General features: G+C 36.9%; 1 long non-coding RNA gene across 3 annotated transcripts in view; it reads right to left on the bottom strand.

Moving 5' to 3' along the window:
• LOC115494725 (uncharacterized) overlaps nucleotides 1-18913 on the bottom strand; it is a 39949-nt gene that overhangs the window by 10081 nt on the left and 10955 nt on the right. For 2 of the 3 annotated variants that reach the window (XR_012054837.1, XR_012054839.1), the window contains exons 2-3: nucleotides 18363-18852; nucleotides 6651-6720 (exon numbers count right to left, since the gene is read on the bottom strand). This is a non-coding gene — a long non-coding RNA (uncharacterized lncRNA). The remainder of the gene's footprint in view (nucleotides 1-6650; nucleotides 6721-18362; nucleotides 18853-18913) is intronic. The other variant, XR_012054838.1, reaches the window with a different exon arrangement.

The following is an 18913-nucleotide window of genomic DNA, read 5'->3' as shown; positions in this document are numbered from 1 at the left end:
ATTTAAAAAATTACAAATTACAATAATGAAAAGTTTATTTTTCAGTATTTTAAAAAACCCTAATATTGGGATTATGCTCAACATTTTTTTTTCTTTCTCTCAATGTTTTCTAATCTGTATGTCTCTTTGACTGAAATTTACCTTGATCTCTAAGTAAGAAAGAACACTGGGGCCTCCTACAGTTTACTTTTCGATTGTAGCTGGAGTTCAAGTATCAGACAGAAACTACAGCTGTAACAAAGGGGCACATCAACAAAACTACTTTACTAACACACATAAACAGAGTATACTCTCTTTTCAAAGGTAGTACTTGTCTGTCCAAATTTTAATATGTACTATCTTTAATTTCTGCTTGTGACTTCATCAGTGGAAAGAAAAAGGGACTTTTTGGATGCAGTTTGTCTTAGTCTAACTGAGATGTCTAAAATTGTCCAGATGAATGGCATCCAAAGTCTTTACATTTTTCCATTCACTATAAAGGAAGCCTAGACAGCTTGTTCAAATGTAAATGTCTATACTGCAGATGTCTGAAGTTAAATGAAAGGAATCCAGGGAGTTCAGCATCCAAAACCAAGAATGTGGATATCATATTGAGAAGATCTGAACGATACAGATATTAAAGAACATGTCTAGCATCAGAGATGACACCTGAGTAGCCATGCCAAGAATGGAATACATATTTCTCAAATTCCAGAATTCTTATATTTTAACCACAGATTATCTTTTCTATGAAAAGAGTAGGAATATATTTTTTTTTCACATCTTAAAGTAATGCTTGCAGCTAGTACAGAAAGATATTGGCTAATCTCCCAGTCATACCTTCCATTCCCACCTACCCACAATACCTTTACACAAGCATTCAAAGGAATATTTCATTTTTTACTCATTTAAGAAAACTAGTAAAGACACAAATAATACATTCTACACAGGAAAATCAGTATGGTATAGGATATAAGAGCTATACTTTCTTAGGAAAAAACCTTAATTTTATAGGAGAAAAGAAAAGAGTGCAGTGTGAGAGAGAATTGCATCCCTTCCTCTTCACATTTTTGTTAACTGAAGCCATAATCCCAGGAAAAATATCTGAACAGATGTTTTCTCTTGAAAACATTCCAGAAAATGAAAGCACACATGGCATACTGATCTGCTACTTCCTTCAACTCATTCTCGTTCAGAGATAACAAATGTACCATGTAATGTTGCCATAGTAGCCTCTTGTATTTCACCACGGAGTGAAGCAGAGGACAAAGTGAATATATCTCCCCATGCTCTGGGCACTGGGCTGGCTGCAGTAGCAGATTGTGTTTCCAGCATTTGATTCTGACATTGCTCTGTCTGTTGTGTTTTAGAGCACGTGTGCTAAGGCGCAGTGTGCAGCAAGCAGATCCATAGATCTGGTGTCTCGGATGTCCAGATTCTCTGGTCTGTTCACTTTCTACAGCCTCCCTGTCATACTCTGTGTGCTTTTCAAACAGATTGTAAACTCCATTTCAATGAGTTTTCCATCAAGTTATGCAATGAAGCTGTGTTATGGCTTTTTATAAAAGAATACCAGAAAGTAAAGAACAAATATCAAACAGAAAAAAAAACCAAACCAAAACAATACTGTTAATGCTGTAAAAGTATTAATCTGAGGCAACAGTCATTGGCAGAAAGACCAATCTTATCTACTTGATAAACTGGAAATAATAGAAATGTTTGTAGAATATAGTGGAGAAACTTGAAATACTGAAAAAAGAACTGACAGCAAATATTATAGAATAAGAAAGACATTGTTAAAAATGAAACATGACTAAAACAGAGGTTATTTAAGGATATGTGTTTCTCAGGAAAGTTGTAACTAAAGCAAGGCTTGATAGATCAATGTATTCACATTCTTATATTGACTTTAAAGTAGACTAATGACATATGAATATAACCACACACATTGAGAAGAGAGCAAAGTCTGCCTGTGTCAGCATCATTCTCAGAGAGTGCTGTAGCACAAGTTCTGTGCCTCTAAATCTAATGATGAACTTGAATAATGCATAAAGTCATTAAATTATATTTGGAATTGTAGCCTGAATGACTTCTCTTTTCAAGTATAGCAAGAAAGAAAAATGGTGCTAAAAATGAAAGGCCCCAACAATTTCTGAGTAATTTTCTTTACAGAAAATAACAATCAAATAAACACAAAGTTGATAGTAGGATTATTTTAGCTTTACCTTTTCTATGTTCCTGATCTTTACAGATATTCACAGAAAGTTATTAGTTATAAGTCAGTCCTGGTCTGATTCACTTAAATGAAATGAAGAGATCCTCATGGGTATGGTTATAAATAGAGTTCTCAATTTCAAAAGGACAAATTAAGTTATCAAGTTAATAAAGGCAGCTGCATTGATGAGCCTATAGACTTCACTGTAGCGTAAGCTTGGGAATTCTCTCTATTAAAGGTATAAAGTCCAAGAACTCCTACCCCTGTATAGAAGACTAAATTTTCCAAATCATAGAAAATACTTAAGAATAGGCAGAGATTGTACAAGAAATGCAAAGTCAAAACCAAACCAGAATATAAAAATGACTGCTCTGTAAAGAAAATAATATTTTAAAGATAAGGCACGAAAGAGCATAACAAACCCAATTAAAAACTGCAGCTGAAAAAGGAGAAAAGAAATAAGAGAAGGCACTTTAAAAATTATTTCTTATGCAGTAAGTATTGGGAGATGCAGTCAGACTTCAAGGTGTGACTGAAAAAAGTAAATGAATGTTATCAAAATTTTTAACACTCATATTTCTGCTGAGTGTGGAATCAGAGGACTAATGGTTTAATGCAAGTATAAAAATGGACATTTAAATAGAAATTATAATATTAAAATCAGAAATCAAGCATCCTTGTACATTAATGTGTGAAAATCTTCCAGAATTTGTAGCAAATTCATCTGATCTCATATCAAATAATTTTAATATTTTTTTTTTAAGTTTTTGAGATTAGTACTGAATAACTGGAGAAGAGCAAGCTAGCACTAAATATTTAAATAAAGGAAAGTTTTATACCGAGTTACAAGATCAAACCTGGAGATAGTTTGGATATATTTGTAGCTAAAGATCAAGGGAAAAATCATAACAGCTGTAAAACGATGTAATAAGGTTTGCCTATGCCATATTTTTCTGGCAGCATTCTCTGATGAAATAGGAGATTTAAAAATGGGTATTTCTACACCTATAAGCATTTTTTAAAGACTATTATTGCTTACAAGAAAGAGCTGTCCATGGGTGGTGCCAAAAGAAGAAGTATCAAAGGGTTCAGTGTCCAAGAAATAGGTGAGTTAATGATTAGTATTGGGGAGAGTGAATAGCAGGAAGGTGTCAAGGACCACAGTAATAAATGAAATTCAATGGTCCAGGCTGCAACTTTTCTTAGAGACTTATAAAAGAGCCTCACAGTATGAATTCATCAAGTAGACATAACGAGGAAGAAGATAGAGATCCATTTATTAACAAAATGAATACATCATCAACAAGCTGTTCCTGAGAAAGTGGCAAATGAGATCCCAAGTTAAATCTTCTAAGATAGGTAAGTGCTTGTGCTGCTAGAATGATGCAGTGAATTCTTCCTCATTTGGTGATCTCTGCTATGTTATCCTAACAAAATGAAGACTGAAAGGCTGCAAGAAAATAACAAAATTTTCCACTTATTTATCAATCAATTCAATATCAAGTTGGGAAGAACAATGTGACTTGTGAAAATCTGGATATAAATTATTAAAAATTAATTCACCCAGACATAAGTGAGATTTTTGATCAGTTTTCCATGGCAGTAGTAGGAAGAAAAAGCTATACTAGATAGACTATAGAATCGGTTTAGGGAAAAAGTTATTCCTAAAATATTTAATACCTTAAAAAGCATGAATATAAGAACAGTGGTCCCAGAAATCCCTGTGCATGTATTACTGTGTCTGACTTTGTAATGAACCTTTTTTTTTTTTTAAATCTCAAAATGCTCACATTTTCTCAGAAATATATCTGTCTCATTGGGAAGATTTTTGGAAGCCAGTGACATCAATCAAAAAGCTATAGGGAGAAAGTCAGACCTGAAGCAAACTCTCATAATTCCAAGGGGAATGCAAAATTCTAAGTAATATACAATTATAAACCATGAAAAAATATGGTATTTTTTGCAAAACATTTTTATGACCATAATAAATGATAATATTTGTAATTTTGTAATCAGAAATGTGTCTTAGTATTACTGAAATAGAATCTATATTTATAAATCATTTTAATGTCTTTATCCAATTCAATTAAATAACTTATTTAAGAATGTGGGGAAAAAAATATTATTTCATAATTTCCAGAGAAGTGCTTTTCTCTACTTTAATGAAATGAGCCAAACAAAAAATGTTAAGGGCAAAAAATAATCAAATCACATTTCCATACTGGAACAAGACTAGGCAAAACAAAGCATATTACACTGAGCCTTCACAGACATTATAGCCAGGAGAGATATGTACTCCTTCACCCTGAGAACTGGGTGCTCCACTGGAATATGAAATATTCACTGAATAGGAGCAAGCTCTGTCAGGTCCATAATTGGGGGGAGAAGGTGGAAGGGAGAGACTCTAGCCTCAGTATAGGTGCAGCTACATCAGTGTTTTAGCTTTGACAGGAATGTGCTCCTGCAGTACCCTCCTCCTCCTCCCCACTACTGTGCTTTGGTTTGCATTCCCAAGTGGTCTCAGGGCATGCAAACTGCTCCTGTGGGTGAACCTAAAACAGAAGATGCACTGCAGGAGAAAATGGAATACACTTTAGCAGCTGACAAGTATTTAAGCTGCAAAGCCAGACTAGAACTAACCCACAGTAAAAGCCCCAGAGTACTTCCAGTGCCGGTATAAGGTGCTCGGTTCTGTTTGGCTCCACAGACATACATCTGTTAGGTTTGGTCATGGCACTTGCTCAGTGTAGGCATATTCTGTGCCTCTAGCAAAACTCTTTTTTTTTTTTTTTGTTTTAATTCATGGGGAAATGTTATCACTGTATAAAAACTATGCTCATAAATATTATGCTCAGAAAGAAACTACAATCCACATGCAAATGTTTTCAAGATGGGAATCACACAAAAAGATTAAAAGCTGTGGGCAAGGTTAGAGGGAAAAGATGCAAGAAGATGGGAGACAGTTCAGACATCAGGAAATGACTGGGAGAAATTAAGAAAAAAATGTCAGAAGCACTAATTAAACAGGTGGGAAATACAATAGGTAAAAGGATTGCAAGTGGAAATATTAACCATGTATTCTCCTTTGCCTTGTAATGAAAAGGATGAGGAACATGTTGCAAGTTGTTATATTTTTTGTTCTTCCATAAAAAGCACTTCTTTTTTATTTTTTTTCAAATGAGGCAGCTCTTAGGAAATTCTAGGCATCTTCATTGTCCCTTGCATAAAGTGGGATTTGAAAACCCTGAACTGAATCTAGTGATAGCTAGTTCTTCTTCCAGTCTCCTCACGTGAACACATAGTCTTGCTCCTCTAGAGTAACACGTCCTTGAGTTCCTGTTCATAGGGCAATTCTTTGAGGAAACGTTTTCCTTTCTATATATGCAAGTTCAGACAAGAGGATCAAAAAATTATCCACCTCCAAGTGAGTAGTCAGCTGCTGCAAGTGACAATTGTGGACAGCATCAAAGAGCCTCAGACATGAAGGAACAAGATCTTGTATGCCAGTAGCTTCTAAAATGATAATCAGACACTTAATAAGAGAAGAATTCAATGAAAGTCAACTGGAAAAAAGTGACAGAAAGATGTAGATCTGTATGCTTTAGGGGATGGTGGAAGACAGAAGGACAGAAAGACATCAGTTCTCTTTCACATCCTTGACTTTCAGATAATGTCACAAATAATTGTCCAAATGTTTATAATTCCTCCCTGCATGTATTTGAGCAATTATGTATAAGAAGTTATGGCTCTTATCCCTGTTCCACTACAATGAGAGGAATAATGGCTTCAAGTTTTATCTGGTGAGACTACTGGTTCCAATTATAGGGCAATTAGATAACTATGAACAATTACTTTTTGTATTTCCATTCTCTTTTCATAATAAATGCAAGGAAATTCTATGACAAAAAGCTGCTAATGGGGAGTTAATGACAGTTGGTAATTACTTTTAGAACATCTAGTTTAGTAAAACCTCAGTTTCTAAATCCAGGAGACAGATAAGACACTTCACCCTCTTGAAGTGAAATATAATGCTTTAGTACAGCCATAGTAATATATATATATATTTTACTCTGTCTTTGATCTTCTGAGAGATGTGGAGATGTGTTCAGCCTCCCTCTAGTCAAAAGATTTGCTTATTTCACAGAAGTTCAGTGTGCTCAGGAAGTTCAAGAAACACCTTTATTAGGTATGCAATTAAGTTCACAAACTAGTCCTTAAACCCATAGGCATAAACATCTCCAACTTAGTTGCTGACAGCTGCCACAGCAAGAATTCCCCAGCAGTCTGCCAGAGAACCTACACAGTGGCTGAGTGATGTGCTCCAAAGTGTTCGGGTGACTTGTGCCTCTCCTTTGGCCGTGTGGTACCTGCAGGTCACCCAGGTTAAAGAAATCACCTCACTTCACCTTCCCTCCCCTGGCTCAGCTCAGCTGGCCCTTACCTGACCACAGCTCACCTTCCATGCACAGAAGCCTTGCAGAGGGTGCAGCCAGTGCCACTTGACAAGTCCCAGCAACTCTTGACAGCTGAAGGAAGGCAAAGAATTAAAAGAAATGTGGATGCTGTGAAGAAAGAGGACTAAAAGCTTTCCAGTAAGTGTCATCCAAGCAACTCTGGCAACCATAAGTTTTTAAAGTTGTTCACATCTCAGTTTGTTAGAAGTGTGAGTTTTACTATCAAGTACTTCTGGAAAAACAATCTATATTATAAATGGTTCTGTAACTGAGTTAGAATAAAGAATAAAGAAGTTAGAATAAAGAAAACAGATCCATAATTTGCTTTTCACTTATAGGTTGCTGAGAATTGCAAGCTACAGTACTCTTCATAAGTTTTTAAAGTGAAATTAAATACTATTTCAAATTACTACATGAAAATATATTGAGGTATTGGCAGACAAGATTAATAGTTCCTCTTGTCTTTCCCATTTCCTTATATTTTGTTATTTTCTATTTCTGAGAAAGAAAAAAATATATTTACTAGATATTAAATATTCTTGGTGAAATTAAAAGGGAACTAGCTCAGTGTCAATATTGTTATTCTGTAGAATAACTACATTCACATAAATGTTAAACAATTCAATAATGTGCCAGGCAGTGTTTACAAATGTGTACCAAAATAATAATCCAGATGAGAGCTGTTACATTACAAGATGATTATGCTTTTTTTACATACTTTATAATTAAATAGACCCTTTTTCTTTCTGTTTAATAGCCAGGAATAGTATCTCATTAGCTGTGCTTTCAATTTAACCCTTGTAACTTGGAAAATATTGTCCTATAATTAGCCCAGGGTATTTAAAGCCTCCAAGCAAAACAGTAAATGCATAAGAGTGTCTAGATGTGAAATGAAATTAAAGTAATGCACAATGTGAGCCACTTATTGTACAGGGCTGGGGTTTTTCTGGCTTTTTTTTTTTTTTTTTCTTTTTCCCTTAATCAACTAGGGTTATTATGAGAGAAATAAATAACTTTTATAACTTCCCTGACTGTAGCAGCTATTATTTCATACACTCTTTCTTGAGATAGATTACCCAGCTCATTTCCAGGGAGTATTGAGGGCAGTCAGTTGAATTGAGGAGTAAAGATTGCCCTTATTTCTCCATGCAGTGCTACTATGTAGCACAGAAAAGTGCTTTTTGAAAATGTGCCAGGGGCTGCATTGATGTCATTAATTGGAATGCATTTAATTCTTCTCTCAATCTGAATCCCTCAACTCTTGTTAAAATTAGTCAGAAGTATAGAATGACAAACTCTTACACCTAAAGCATAGCAAAAATAAAATCTTATTTCACCTAAGATAATGCTTCAGAGTTACATGCTGCCCATATTAATAGCCCATGTGAACCAAACAAGGCTTCAATGCACAAGTGAGGCTAAAGGCTGTGGACAGGACATTCCTGATAAGAATGAAGCTGTGGGCTTTCAACTCTGCTCAGATCTTTTTCCTGTATTTTCAGACTTGTAGAAGCTCCCAACATGGAGCTTTCAGCCCTACAATTCAGAGTGGCTCATATGCAGTAAAAGAGGCAAACACAACACGTACCCATCACCTGCTGTGTAGGGGAGCAGGAGGTGCAATTCACAATGCTTCAGCCTGAGGAGGGAAATGTTTAAACCAGCAGAATAGTTTGCAAAGAGTAGGATGAACTGATTGCAGGTTTTGAAAGAAAGTGTGCCAGTCATTTCTTTGGAAATGTATGAATCTGTTACCTGGAATCTGGAAATAGCTTTTGGCACTGAATCCTTGTTTAACATAAGTACCTACCACAGAATTGCCAGTGGGCAAGATGGGGAGAGGAGATGAATAAACAGAACTTTTTCCTCTCAGGCATTTTATGTTTGCTAGATGAAACTTAGAGTGCTAGACAGGATGAATCCTATTTTTAGGCATCCAGATCTCCCTCTTCAATATCTTTGGAACTTAGATGCTTTATGCAGAAATTTCAACACCACTGGAGAAGAGGGTTCCCAAATTTTGAGCAACACAGTGCTTCTTGTTACAATGACAAAGTCCAAGCCTGACTCATTCGTTAGTTATTGCACAGAGTGTTTTGTAAAGGTTATAGAACACATATTAGCAATCCTTCCCTGGGAATGTAGCCACACTGAAGTCAGCCTCACTCCACATTGCAGTGGCAATGATTTACAAGAACAGTGTGTTGTCTTTTCACTGGTGTCATTCACTCCAGCATGCAAAACCTGGTTTGGCTGCTGCTGTCACAGGTGGCTGATCTGTCCTCTGGGGAACCAAAATGTTCTATAGCTCACCGAAGAGACTGTCAGGTGTTATTCTGCTATGAGAAAATCGAGGCCAACAAAAGTGTTTTCTGGATGATTTGGGAGCTCTGATGTTGTTATGCCACAGGAAGGGACAGCAGTGTACACGAGCATGAATGGAATCCCATAGTGCCTGGTTTAGCCACTTATGGTCAGGTCAAGGTATGACTACTCCTTGGCCAGCATTTTGCAACTCCTCATTTACTGATATCTTTGCTCTTCTAAAATCCCTGTGGCATGAAAGGAAGAAGTTGTAAAGTGAAGCTCTGTTCCATGTAAGCCTGGAACAAACAGCTCTTGCCGAATTTTCAGCAAAATCATGGAGCCCTTACTCAACATTGATTTAATAAGAAGGAATGCCAAATGCAGACTTAAGAAGCTGTCCTTTAAGTGAAGCTGCCTGAAATGGAGATTTTTCTAAAACCATGCTATGTACCTATTGCACTTCCTATTTATTCTATTCTTATTTTCCTCTGGCTACTACAGATGCTTTGTGAAACTTCCAAGCTACAAATTAAATCCATCTGCACAAAACAATAATAATTTTCTAAACCAGCTTTATTTCATATTAACCTTGACACTGAATGCCAGCAGCACCAATTAGCCTTGCAATCCTGTCTACTGTATAAGGCCTAAAGATTTGAACACAGTCTTTCATCTGTTAGCATTCTAGAGACCGATAAAAATTTACTCTGCTTTTAAACAAGCTGTACGTGACTGAAATTTACCTCATACTGGGCTGTGCTATAAATAACGTCAATCTGAAGAGACTGTGAATTTTTCACAGCTTTGTTTCAGAGCTATTCAAAACCACGGTTATCAATGACTGCACCACAAAATTTCTGTCAGCTTCAGATTTCAGTCGCAGCCAGGGACTTTGATGGATGGTTGCCCACTCTTCCCTAGTGAAATATAATTATCAAGGCATAAAAATCATTTAATCGCAATGCTGGAATGTTTAAGTGTAACAGTAATTAGTTCTTCAGTAATGCTTTCAATTCACAGATATAAGTATTTTACAACAGAAATTATCACTTCCATTTTATAGCTGAAGTAAACTGAGGCATAGAAAGAACAGAACAGAGTATTTTTTACACTGTGGATTAGAAAGAAGGTTTTGAAGAAAAAACTACTCTTCTCACTGCCAATCCAGAGCTGCCCATGCTCATGCTAGTTAGAATAAGGTCAATCAAATAAACTGTAAGAAAATACAGTCTGCCATATTGACCTTTCTGCTGGAATAACCTCCATTTTCTCCTGGAATACCTTCCACTAGAAGCTCTACTACTACTACTACTACTACTACTACTACTACTACTACTACTACTATTAATACTGCTACTACTACAAAGAAAACTAACAATGCTGTAAAATGCACTCATTGAGAAGTTTGATACTGAAGAAACTGAAGGATTCAAAGCTGGCTGGCCAACAGGACACTCCAGCCAAAATAAAAGAATAGGACCCTCGGCCTTTTATGATTGTTTTTTGGAAGCAGGGCCATAATTAAGAGCAATGGCTGGGGACATTCATATTGTGCCACTGGAGTTTGAATTCTTGGACGAGTGCAAGGTGACCTAAAGCAAAACCGTTTGCCAAGAATGCTTTCATTAGCTGAGAACAAAAGCTGGAGGCTTGTGGCCAGGTCACTATTGGGTGACTTTATTCCCACCAGGCTCCGTGCAGCTCACAGGACACCCAGGTCTTTGGGTTCTGGGAGGAAGTTGTTTATAAGGGAGGTGAGTCTGAGTCTATATTTGATTCAAGATAGGAAAACTTGTCTATTCAGACATGAACAGGATTGAAGGAACATCAGCTTTTTCTTGATTTCTTAGCTGATGAAGCAATTAAGGCTAATTCTCCTATTGTGTGTGATGTGTATGTTTAGCTCCCAATAGAGAGCATAAAGATGTCCACCAGGAGGAAAGGCACTTTAATAATACATTTGTGACCAGACACGTGGGCTGAATACCAGCCCTGGTACAGGATGGCCAAACAACAAAAATGTACTCTAAGCTGTTATGAGTTCTTAATTTTGAGTGACTAATAACCACATATCTGAGAGCTGAGATCTCCCAAATGCAGCTCTTTAGCACTTCTACTCGTGCAGTGTTGCAATGGTTTCACATTTCCCAGAGTTATCCCACCATTGCTTTATCAAATATGTGATTAAATTATCTTTCCTAGTGAAATCTTTCCTTTTTCCTTGGACAATTGATAAAATTCTTCTGCACCTAACTATTAAACAATACCTTGCTCCGTTTTTCCCAACTTCGTATACAAACAATGTACTGACTAATTTCTAATGAGTCAGTATCGTTTCACAAGAGTGGTCCTGTCATTCTGGACAGGAAAAGAAATGAGAAGAAATCATGAAAGTGTGAAATGTTGTTCTCCCACATAGAACACACTGAGAGACAGTACCAAGAGCTCTTGCTCATGGTGGAAAAAAGGATAATCTGTTAATAATTTTATGTCACTGGTGAATTCAAAATTCCTTCATCTGCTTAGCATGAAAGTCAAGTTGAAGAAAAGAATTTTTTGTTTGTTTTAAAATAGCCATGAATATTGCTTTGCCAGGAATAAAACTAAAAGAGCTTCAGAGTCTTCTGCCACCACAGCATGTTTTAGTCTTTAATTCATTCTCTTTGGGATCTGAGACACATTTACTTTATATTTCAAGGTAACTAGGTAAAACTTAAAAATTAAAATTAAAAACTCTTTCTTGTAAACAAAGCACAAATGACTGGACATCCAGATTACTACTTTCTCTGTAGGAAATTATAACTGAATACTCATTTGAAGACTATGATGCCACTGGTCTCAGAAAAAAAATGTCCATATTACTCCTATCACATCTTGACCTTCACACACTCATTCTCCTTTCCATGGGTAAAAGTTGGTGGTAACTGGATGAGTGCAGACTACAAGGATGACACCTGGAGAACATCTAGGAGATTCAGGTATGCAGGGTGAGTAAATAACATTCGAGGAACATTAAAGCTGATGCTTTAAGTTTTAGCTTTTATATTTTTCAGCTCCTGTTCTGCATTAGTATATAACTCTGAACTCCATATAATGTGTTAGTGATCTCTCTTTACAATTTGGTCAGACAAAACTGTCCTTCCAGGCCTGAGAACCAAGGTCACCATCACAGGCCCTGAAAAATATAAACAAAAGTGAATTGCGGAGAGCAAACTGGGGGAATATGACTTCATTACCTGAAGCTGTAATTGGACAATTAACTCCTGATATGCAAATGGATCAAACTTACGCCTGTCTGAAAAACTCATGACCATCGTCCACCTTGGGTGTAGCCTTTGCGAGGCTCTTGCACTGCTCAGGGTGCATTAAAGGCCTTTAATAAATACCTACTTTATTCTCTAACTCTGTCTAGCCTCTGTTCTAGGTAGCCATTCCAGGCATCAAAGTCTAGAAGAGATTCTTCCATTTTTACAAAAAGACCTCAGTTTCTCAACCAATACACTGCCATATTTGGTCTCAGAACTGTATTAAAATAAAGTCCAGAATGGAGAACCTTTGTTTTCAAAGGTAGCAACAAAAAGAACAAACAGAAATTTTGCTAAGCCCAAAGTAAAACCAGAGCAATCTGCCCACTGGGGAATACAGACTTCGCCCTTTGTATCTGCTGGTGGTGTAATATATTCTTCATCTCCAAACATTGTGAAGAGTCAAAAGTTCACATTACATATTGGTTAGTGTGTTTCTTTAGTAAGTGGGCTGCATATCCGAGATAAGAAAAGTACCGTGTGTTGCAGCAGATACTACAGTAGGGACTATTCTTACTGAACAGCAGAGAAGATAATCACACAGATCTTATGTAAATAAGCAGAACACACATTACAGCTACAGTAAATCTAAGCAGCTTTCAATTTGCTCTTTCCTTCACTGCCTGAATTTTCAAGTCTATTGCTTAAACATGTATTCTTTCCCTCTCCTGCTGGAATACTTCCTGCCTTGTTTGGTTTAACTCTGCAGTTCTCCGTGGGAAACTGGTCTTATATAGACTCTATATATGCATCTTTATCTCATTTAGAAAATAGTATTTAATCTCATTTAGAAAATAGTTCTGTAGTACTGCACGAATTATAATCAAATTAATCAAGTCCTTAAGGCAAGCACAATACGTGCTCATCTAAAAAGTCTCCCTATGGTGTATTTATTTTTATCTACCACCAGTTGTATATGTGCATGCATATCTGTGTGAGAGAGGAAATATTTTTATGTGCCCATGCCTGCACATTTGTGTGTGCTAAAATATATAGCTGCATCTCTTTTACATATACTCGTCTTGGGATATGCAGAGCTAATCACATCTAGAAATGTCATTTACTTAGAATTGCTCATGAATACTAGAAAACACATTGAAGAATTTGCATCTATGTATCTTAAATCAGATTGCATTCACTAATGCCAGCCCAAATTACAACTGATGAAAACTGGCTGATGATTGTAAAAGACAATGTGATTGAGAAAAGAGACAGGAGACCTGAGTCTCCTGCTTTGCTCATCTTGGGTTATTAGCAAATGGCCTCACTGTATCTCCATTTCCATAAAACGCCCTCATTTACAAACTGAATTTAAACATGTGAATAGCAACATAAAAGCAGAATATTTGTTATAATTACCCAGGCGACCAAATATCCCATGTAGATATCCTGGAAGTCAGGCCATATCTGAAAATTAGAGTCATAAAGCAAACACAGAACAAGCTCTAAGTCTCCAGATAATTATTTAGCTTCCTGAAGCATCTATTGAATTCCCATCACACTCTGAGAACTTCGCGGTATGTCTGTATGTTATGAATTAGATCCTGATTTTACCCAAGTACAGAAGGTAAAAAAAAGCAGTTGTTGGAAGAGAACAGTCACAGTTTGGCCACATCCCTGCTTCACAACCACCGGTCTCAGCTGATTGCAGCTGACCTCAGCATTGCCTTCTGTGTAACTCTCACAAAGGCAGCATTTGTGGTGTTGACATTTGCTCCTTGGGTGCCATCTTTTTCCTTTGGGAGCTTGATAAAGGCAAGAGATTTCCACGGAACAGATCACTGTGCAAACATTTCCGGCATTCATATTTAAAGCTGTAATTTTGATTTGATTTGAGGCAATTATTTACCATAGTTACTGTTACTCTTCAGTGTATTAAGAAGCTGAGAATTAGACCTCTGGGGTCTGTAATCCTATTTATGACACTGGGCTCATTAAATCAGCAGTAAGGGTGATGTCAAAATCAGCAGATTAGAAAAAAAAAAAACACTCACTGTGCAAATCTGCACAGCTCCAGCAACTTTGAGGCAGATAGGCACCTGCTGAGGTCCTGGGTTGGGAACTTCAGAGGAAGTGTGCTTTACTGGAGCAAGGAAAATAAGATGTTTTCATCCTGATGCTCACACAGAAAGCTTGTTTCTTAATGCCCTTTCTCTCATATCTGTCTCAGGCAGAGAACACTCCTGTGACTTGGGGCGAGGATTTTTCCTGTACATGGAACACTAAACAGAGCCTTTTTTTAAACAGGGAAACTGAAGTAATATGTGACATATGAGCAGTAATATCAGTGAATGAGGCATATTTCAGTATTGCCTATGAGGTCTAAGTGGACCAATTCAACCCTGAGATATTCTTGTTCTTTCTTGCTTTGGTGAAAGCTACATTTCTATTTGTATATGGAAAATAAAATTTGTGTGACTACAATGAATATACATGAGACATATATACGAAAAAAATATAGAATGTAGAAAAAAATTTCTGTGCCAATACAGTTTCTGTCATAAATCCTAGAAATAAACCAATACATAATAAAATAGCACAAACTAGGGTATCAGCTTTAATATGATTAATACAAGGAACCATTCAAAATATGATAGTCATTTAAGCATTTGCCCAAGAAATTACTTCTCTCCCCTCACTTGGCGCTCCAGTCTTTTGCAGTTACTTAGTGATGAATATTTTGTTTCCCTGCATTTATGAGGGAGGATGAGTGAAATGAAATGCAGTGCTCCAGCACAGAAAGAGATAAAAAAAAGTATTTATCTGCAGAGCTGAGAATGTCACCTAAGATGTGTGCATAGCACCACAAGATTGGACAACTCTGTATTGAAATGTAGATCTCAGCAACAGACTGCAACAGTATGCATAGGCAACATATGCATACGAACACAGAAAAACAGTCCTGGTGTGCATGTTTTGTCACCACTGACATCCACAGGACCTGTTTTCGGTGTCTGTGCTAAAGCTGGGCTCAGAGTTGGTGCAAAACTACTTATTGCCACAGAAGTAGGGTCACTTGAGGAGACAGTCTTTGTACTGGCTGCTTCTGCACCTTCTGCTGGGAACAACTAGCCTAGTTTTCTTCCTTTCTTTCTCCATCCTAGAACCATACTCAAGCATTACCCTGACCTGGAAAGGATGGTAATATTCAGTTTTAGCTCAATGACTTTAAACTGTTTCTGAGGAGACTGAATTCCACTCTTACTATATTCTTATCTTTTTGAGGCACAAAAGCAAAAATCTCTTTGTGTGGATATTCTTCCAGGCACAGGTGTAAGCTAGACCAAGCCTTTGAAGAGTAACTTGTCTTTAGTGGAGTAACTCTAAAGCTGCAGAATGAAGAAAAGGGGACACAAGCTTGTGTGCCTTCTGCAGGCTCTTTGGGTGATGCACACTTAAGGCTGCCACAGCCTCTTTTTCCAAGGTCCTCAGCATCCCACACCAGGATTTTCTGGCTTTTATCTCAGCCAGCAGAAAAAAGAGCAGTGGAAAAGCTCTTTTTTTCCCTCTCCTGCTCTCGGTATGCAGAGGTAACACTATGTTTAGTGCTGTTTCTCTGCTGTTTCAGCACAGGGTTTGCAGTAGAAACAAAATTTTGGGCAGGCCATGTAGAAGCTAGAGAATTCCCATCCAAATCTTCCTTTTCAGGAAAATTTGTGCTCTCCCACATGAGCAACTACTACAAGATGACCCAAACTAGCACCTAAACTTTCACACATTGCCAAAAATCCTAACACAATGTATGTACAAAATTGTCTCTCTATAACCATTCTTGTGTGATGATACTGAAGAGGGAATCTTCAAAATATTGTCCTTTTAATTCAAATTAACCTTTAGAACCTGATTATTCCAAATTAATCACAATACCATTTGGCCACACAAGGGGCACCCAAGGAAAGGTGACAAATACTACAAAGAAGATAAAAGATAATTTAACAAGAAGCAAGTTGTAAGGGGTGACAAAGTGTTATTTCCATAATAAGCTTATCTGAGCCTGGGTAAGTTCCTGAACAGGGTGTGGATTTGGCAGTAGCAAAGAAACAGGCCACACAAAGAATGTCTGTTTAGCTAATGAATGCCACTGAAGTGGTTGACTTTCATTTCTCTGGTTTGGATCCTTGCCACCTTTAGTCTAATGTCAAACTTTGTTTAATTGGCAAATATACCTTCAAAGGATTGCAGAGCCCTCCATGCTGCTCCACAGGCTGTTAATATTTAATTGTGATTTGTTAAAGGCATACTAACAGTTGATAAAATTATGTGTCTGGGTGCTTTATTATAATGCAAACCAGCAGCAGGACTTTCTGTGCTCTTTTTTTAAGGAAGAAGGAGAATATTGTCTTAGAGAGGGGAGAGAGAAAACGTAAATTTATTGGAGTTTTCCATTAAAAATTCTTGGAAAGAATCACAGGCTTTGTTGCAAATCTGTTTTGGAGATATGAAATTCATGAAGTGATTTTCTTATCTATCCTTACTTCACTACAAAGGAAAGCAATTAATTTGATGAGAACTTACTGCTATTTGAAACAAGCTCAGAATTAGCTTTTGCCTTTTGCACTTTCAAATGTGTTAACAAATTTTGAATTTGGAGAAGTTATTTAAATTGGGCCTTTTTGATGATCACTTTGATACTATAAAAGGAAGAATCTTCTTGGAATATGTCCATGTGCATTAAATTTGATTGAAGTTTCATTTCCACTGAACTTGCAGAAAGTAAGAAATAGGATGTAGGATACAACTCAAATCAGTACATCTGAAGGACTGTATTACATGAAGGATTTAAAATCACAAGCTAGTGCCTACACAATTTCTAAATATCACTATTGTGTTAACTGAAAAAGGAATCTGTGTAATAGTCTTTATTCAGACAAAAGTTACATTCAACCACATGGTAGAAATAGCAAAGAGAAAATGAAAGGTAGAGAGAATACTTGGTAAAAAATTTTCAGTCTTGGTCCAAAAACAAATCAAAAACCAAAACAATCACCCATCCACACCCATTTCTTTGCTATGAAAATCCTTAGTTCTTTTTAATTAAATAAGTACTCTTTTACAGTAGCTTTTTATCTTCCTACGAAATCTGAGTCAGCCAATAAAAAAAACCATCAAAGAGGTTACTTAGCACCTGTAAGCAATAATTTACACTGATGCCAACCCTTTGAAAGTGAAGGGGCACATTACGTTCTTGACATATGTGAGTAATTTCCTTGAGTTCATTTCTGTTATTGCCATGTAGAAAATAAAGTTTATTCTCAGAGAATAAACATGCAAAAGTATTTTTGAACTTGTTTTAAAATGCATCTGGTCAAAATGTGGGACAACATTCCTTCAGCTATTCCTTTCCACAACATCTGAAACATTGATAACCTTGGAAATGTCAAAAATTCCTTTGTTAATAAAGACCAAGCCATGATTTTAAGTTATAACACTGAAACCTCAGAGAAGTCACACGTTTTGATTTATTGAACTCTTTTTCTTCTTGAATATTTCTGGGGATGAGGGAAGTTAATCATCCCATATTATCTCCAGTTTACCTGATGAATAGCCAGTCACTTTTGAAAAGTTTGACAATTTCTCCCCAAGAAAAGGCAGAAAAGGATTTGTCTTCAGGAGCCACATGCAGCTGCTCCAAGAGCCTTCCCTGGGCAGGCAGAGCTGCTGGGGCTGCCCAGCACACACGGCCAGCCAGCAGAGCCAGACGATGCCAGCCCTACTTGCAAGGACATAACAAAACCAGGACCCAGAGCCCAAGGCTCAGGCAATTGGCTTATCCTAAGGAATAAAACCCAATTTGGTTCTATGCTACTTGTTTTTGGTTTTTTTTTACACTTGGGGTAAAATGAGGCATTTATGAGTTTATTAATAATTTTCATCACAGTGCTTATTGGGGGACCTTTGAAGCAGAATTGTTATACCAGATCTGAAGCAAAGTTCATCTAAACCAGAGCTACATTTTGAAAGCTCTCTAGTCAGCAGTAGTCTTCTCTTTCTTAAATTCTTAAGACTAATATTTTTTCCAATTCTTGGGACATTAAATTAAATAGTTTTTTCAAAACTGCTATGTATCACCATTCATATGAAGTTTGTCTCCTTATTACTTACGTGTGAGTCAGATAGCCCACAACAGCCATGGTCACTGTAAACTGTGGCAGCAGTTTCCACAGAATCATGTCATATTTTACAGAAGGCAGGTCTTCTGCATCAGATGCACTTTTTGACACTTCCTCTCACTGAATTCACCTTTCCTTTGGCTCTTGGACAGGGAATGACAGGACTGAGACAACATTTAGGAGACAGTTAAATCAGTAGTAAACACAATATATCGCATGAAATATAAACATGTCACACAATAATGCAAAAATCAAAAGCAAATACCTAAATATCAAGAAACATTTTTTTTACACAGTGGCTTTGTTTCTTGGTCTGCTTTCCCTTTAAACACTCTCACAGCCACACTTCTCTGGGCAATTGCAGAAGTTCCTTACTCATGATTCTTGCATTACAGTTTGCTCGAGGCTCTTGCAAAACATGCCAAGGTCCTGGTCTCCCTGAAGTTCACAAGACCATTCTCAGTACAGTGCAGCCCACTGAACTGTGAGAGGAGGAAGAGAAACAGGCAAATAACATAAATGAGGAAAAAAAGAAAAAAATGG

Source organism: Taeniopygia guttata, chromosome 3 (assembly GCF_048771995.1).
Source record: "Taeniopygia guttata chromosome 3, bTaeGut7.mat, whole genome shotgun sequence".
NCBI classification, from domain to species: Eukaryota; Metazoa; Chordata; class Aves; order Passeriformes; family Estrildidae; genus Taeniopygia; species Taeniopygia guttata.
This window is presented reverse-complemented; position numbering and strand designations above follow the sequence as displayed.